Genomic DNA, 5,570 nt, shown 5'->3' on the forward strand with positions numbered 1-5,570 from the left:
TTCAGTTTTCCGATCTAAATCTTTCAATCTAAGTAAATCAAAATAGTTAAAACTGTGTCAATTTCACAATTAAAATGATTGCCTTGGAGGTAACCAATGGGAGAGAAGGTTGGGAGGAGGTAGATTATCTCTCCCTCTGTCTCAGTGGAGAGCCGTTCTCTCTGAGGTGAGGCCATCACTGTCAGCTCCAAGGCTGGGGCACGAGCTTCATTTACCCCTAGAGGAGAAACTGAGAGAACGAGAGTGTGTGATTGTGCTTGTGACTGAACATACCAGTGTACATTTGGATTTTGTACAGTTGGATTACATTTGATCACACTTTTATGTCAATAGGTTATTAGTGGATTATAGCATCTGTTTACACATATTTAACTGGATCTTACAATGAATCCAATTTGTATGTGGATCCCCCAGCATCTGTTCCAGCTCTGTTCCTGGGTGCAGGGGTAGGATCTGGGCTCCTTGTGCTGCTGTTACTGCTGACAGGAGGAGTGCTGAAGTGTCTGCAATCCAAACGAGGTAGGGCACAGCATTCTTCAACACAATGGATACAAATGAAGTTTGTTTAAATGATGGGCACTTCTTCATCTCGCTGTGTCAATGTATTGTGTCCCTCAATCATGTTCAATTCTATTGATTCCTGGGTGAGTGTTTACTGCAGCCTTCCATTGCTCAGTCTTTGCTGGAAAAACATATCTTGATGTTTCTGATGCATGGTGTGTCACTAGCTGTTTCCATCCCATTCAACTAGGAAACTAACCTATTTGATCCAATGCCATTCCAGACCCTGCTGTCCAGATTGAACCTATGTATGCCACAGTGGTAAGTCCTACATGTTATATGTCTCTCAAACGATTTGCTTGCACACATACAGGTTCTTTCAGATTAAAATGATATATTGCCATTATTTATCATTCTTGTTTAGCAAAATATACTGCTGAAGAGACATCAATTCTGACCACACACATTCTGCAAACCAGGCTGACTGATACATGTTTTTCAGTATTTACCATCGGTGTGTGAACAATATAGGTTTATAAGCTCATGCAAAGTTACAAACACACATAAAACATTGACTGTTATTATGACTGTTTGGAAAGTTAATTTAGACCATATGTAATGAGTTGAGTGATTTGAATTTGCTCCAGGAAAGGGTATATTTACATCTTTCCTCAGCTGAGAGTTATTACCTACAGACCTACAGCCTGTTTACAGGGGAAGTGTATATTTACATCTGTCCATTGACTAATGGCTACACTTCCCCTGTAAACAGGCTGTAGGTCTGTAGGTAATAACTCTCAGTTGAGGAGTCTATGAATTGTGTTGGAAAGTTGCAGCAGGTATGGAGTAGAGGAACGTTGAGAGTGTCTAACACCTCATTCACACAACCCAAACAATGCATGAGAATCACACACTGAAAACACGACTGTGAACAAAGTGAATGATAATGACATGGTTTCAACACATTACACATTGTTTAGGTATTGTTTTAAGTAGGGTATAACAATAAGATATTGTGCAACTACTGGGATATATTTAAATTTGTATGTACAATTTGTTTAGTACAGTTTAGCCATCCTGATTTCTCTCTCTCTCTCTCTCCAATCTGTTGATTTATTGTAGAATATGTCCAAGCAGCCTTCAAAACAACAGGACGACACCCTCACCTACTCAGAAATAAACACTGCCCGTGTCACCAAGAAGAAACCCAGATCTGAACCTGAAGACAATGTAACATACGCAACAGTTAAAACTGCCACATACTGAGAACCACTGGAAAAAACTGCTTGAGTGTTTGAAAAATACCTGAATAGTCATTGCATTAAAATGGTCTTTCCCTTTTATCTACATACTCTCTGCTTTCATAGGAATGGGAAAATAACTGGAAACTGCAAAATTAAAGTGCAACCATTATTAACTTTTTAAAACTGTTGAAAGAAGGTATGTTGAATGATTCCTGGTCTATCATTTTATATTCGGTGTGTGTCAGGTTAGAACACATATGTGAAGTTTAGTGGGCTCAACTTAGCCCCCCCCCCCCCCACACACCTTAAATCAAGGACTGAAAGTTCAGTGTGTAAATTGTTCAGAATATGTTTATTCTTTCCTTTCAAAATAAATCTTTGAGAACCTAATCTGTTGTATTATGAATGAAAGTTAATAGTAATTCTTATTTCATGTTTTTCATGTGGTTTCTGTTCATATTGTAAAACAATTATATTTATTTTAATAACCAGCAGTGGGTTACACAGACCCCAGTGAGCAGCACTGCTAGATTACCTTACCTAAGGGACACAGGTAGTCCATGATTAGTGCTAGTGTGAGTCTAAACAATCAACCACATCTCTGAGCTACAGCCCCTTCAGCATTGCTCTGTATGTATTTAAATTCATTGTTATAAAGTGCACAATATGTATTTGTGTGGTTGTGTTGTCTCTTATCTATGATCTCAGCTCACTGTTTTTTTTTTCATCAGGGCCATCACCACCGGACATGTTTTGTATTGATGGTCTTTTATCATTTCTGTTTTAAATACTGTGGTTTGCTTAAGCAAGGTTCTCTGTCATTCTGTCACCTCGCTATGCATGTTAAAATTAAACACTGCATACGCCTTGCACAGTGAGGCTGTGAGTAGCATTGGCTTTCTCATTCTTCTGTCTAACGTCTAAAAATAATTCATTTCTGTTAGTGTATTAGTCACGTCTATTTCACCTCAGCCACGCATTGCCTGCTTTGTTGTTTCAGAGTCAGGGGTGCTGAACCCTGCATCTGGTCTCATTGCTGTGTGCTGAGCTGCATACACAGCGTGTACCTAACTGTTGTGATCCGCCTGTTCCTCAAACTGTCACTAAGTCCTAGAGGTCATTGTCCCGCAGCTAAACCTAGTGACAAAGGATTGCTATAGACACAAGAATGGAACATTGGATTGTATCCACTAGCCATACATTTGCATTTGTTACCTTTACAACAGAAGTTAATAAGTAAAGGCATTGAAAGGAATGTGTGTCTGAATGCTTCTGATTCTGAAATGTAGTTAAGTGTTCATGTTTCAATATCATTATACATGTTCCCGATCAATATGCTGTCCTTCTCCACTCTGCCAATGAATGCTTCAAATTCAACTCATCCAGCCTGTTTCTGAAATCCACTCCAGTTTGCCCTTGTTCACAAACTGGTAAAGAGTCCGTTTAGGGAGTGTGGGTGTGTCCTGCTGGGAGTGTGGGTGTGTCCTGCTGGGAGTGTGGGTGTGTCCTTCTGGGAGAGTGGGTGTGTTCTGCTGGGAGTGTGGGTGTGTCCTGCTCTTTCTTTCAGATCTGTCCTGGAAATGGTTTATAGTGAACCAGATGTATTTAACAAGAAAGAGTGTCAATGTGCAATTGGTCCTGGCTCCCATGTATTTATCACAGCCTCTGAATTTGATAACCTTGTGCTGGGAATGGATTTTCATGTTAACTATGTCCTGGTCCTGGACATTAAATATAAAAAGTGTTGTTTGATTGTGAAGACTTTCCTCTTTATGTGAACATAATGAATCATCATTTTACAGGGCAATACAGAGAAGGACGTGATTACTCCACCCTGGTCAGGGTTTATTATTCAGGCTCAGGGTGAAGGAATGCTGGTTCCCTCCTAGATAGGCATCACTATTTACTGGCCTCTGCTCTGGTTAGAGTAGACACTACTTCACTATTGAAATTAAAGTCTGATAAAGGGATTGGGGTAGGGACATGTATAGTAGGAACTGCAGTGAGGAACATTGTAGAAACACCTTAAAAGAATACACCAAGCTATCTTATTGGAAGGTGCAGGTCATCTACTGGTCAGGGTTCTGAGCGGAGAGCTGTAACAATGTTCTTACTCTCACCTCAGATAAATGTAGACAAGCTAACATGGTGGTATACCATCAACTGGAAGTTTAGCCAAGCCAGTTAAGATGGCACCCTTTCGAGTGTCTCTGCATTTCTGGAGGGTGTTCAGCAATGCCCCGTGGCATCAATTTGTCTAGGGGCTGCACCAGTCATACTGATACAGAAGGATGGAGGTATAATATTCTGTGTGGAGTACTGCAGCCTGAATAAAGATGCAGTTAACACCAGAACGACTGTGTTTATAGACATAACTAGAACAACCATGACCAGTCAATTTGACTGCGTATTAAAAACAACTGAAATATTATAATGAAAGGACAAACAATTGAATATAAGTCGTCGTTTTATTCAGGAACGTCATATAAAGCATCTACACAACCGAAACATTGTAAACAAACAGACATTTCAATAGAAATGTGTTTATATACAGACATATTACATAATGTGCATCCACAGAAAATGGTAATGTAGTGAAAAAATTAAGCTGACAAATGTTTTTTGATTCAAAAACACTTTATATACAAGAAAGGTATACCTCCAATACAATCATATAAACACGAGATATAAACTGACTTTGGACAAGGCCTCAGTACAGCTCAGTGCACATGTTTGTATCAGAAAGCATAAGATGTGTTCCTTAGTTGGGTTAGAAATAGAGGGCCTGTGTACTAAAAGCAGTCGCTTAAATTATTTGGGATTTTAATTTAATAATGTGTGGAAGTATAATTTGCTTCATGACATTTTTACATGTGTGCATACTCTGTTTAATAATCATTTGTTTTTCAGCTTTCAAGGTATTCGTCTGATTATGCCAGAAATATACATGCGTACCGGAAGCACACATTGCTATTGTGCATGAGTTTCCATTGCTGTGTTAGAATCTCTCAGTGTGCACATTTAGCTGTGTTACAGATACAGGAGCTGCACAGGGTTAGTTTCAGAGATTAAATGAACAGCATTCTAAAATGCCTTGGAATGTAAAATTTGTCATGCTATGTAAGTACTTCTTTAACTTTCTTACGTCAATAAATGTGAAATGTTGCTTTTCTTCTTTGTAAAATGATGAATTTGTTTTTCAGTTTTTGCTCTTGGAGACGTGCTGCTGGTTTTCACAGGTATGTGTGTCTCCGACACGCTCACACAAGAGGATACAAGTATTTAACACTAGAACCGCCACGGCAGTCATTGTGTCGGTTGAGATTTTCAGATTTAAATGACTCTGCATGTGTGAAAGTTACACGGTAAATACATGCATTAAATACCCTGACAGCATTTGAAAGGCAGGATCACGAAAATAAGGAAGTTATAATCCCACCCACCTAGAACCACCAGAGCACTCATTTTGACTGCCTTTTACAATTGCAATGACCTACAATATTCTATTTTTTTTAATATACAAGCCTGTTGTTATCTCTACCCCCAGTGAGCTTACAACAGTGTGTCTTTGAACAGAATATGGCTTGAAGTCTAGACATGTGTTATCCAAAGATGTATTGCAATCCTATTAATTCCTTGGAGATCGTTTTGTCCAAAAATAATTCTGAAGCAGGGAATGTGAGTGATCATGACAGTGATGAATCCTGGATTTGTGAAACAGGTATTTCCACCAGTGAAAGTGAGGAAGTGCGATGACCACAAAGTGGGCTCCCCATGCGCAGAAGAGGTTGTGGCAGAAGCAGCAGTCCTGGGGTATCCTCTGCA

At 39.3% G+C, this 5,570-nt stretch overlaps 1 long non-coding RNA gene across 1 annotated transcript; it reads left to right on the top strand.

The window, feature by feature from the left end:
• Positions 1-418: 418 nt before the first annotated feature.
• On the top strand, positions 419-2,035 carry LOC121311096. The gene is made up of 3 exons (XR_005949100.1): positions 419-519; positions 785-822; positions 1,624-2,035. It is a non-coding gene; the product is annotated as an uncharacterized LOC121311096 (long non-coding RNA).
• Positions 2,036-5,570: the final 3,535 nt, after the last annotated feature.

This window comes from Polyodon spathula, unplaced genomic scaffold, assembly GCF_017654505.1.
Source record: "Polyodon spathula isolate WHYD16114869_AA unplaced genomic scaffold, ASM1765450v1 scaffolds_2927, whole genome shotgun sequence".
Lineage (NCBI taxonomy): Eukaryota > Metazoa > Chordata > Actinopteri > Acipenseriformes > Polyodontidae > Polyodon > Polyodon spathula.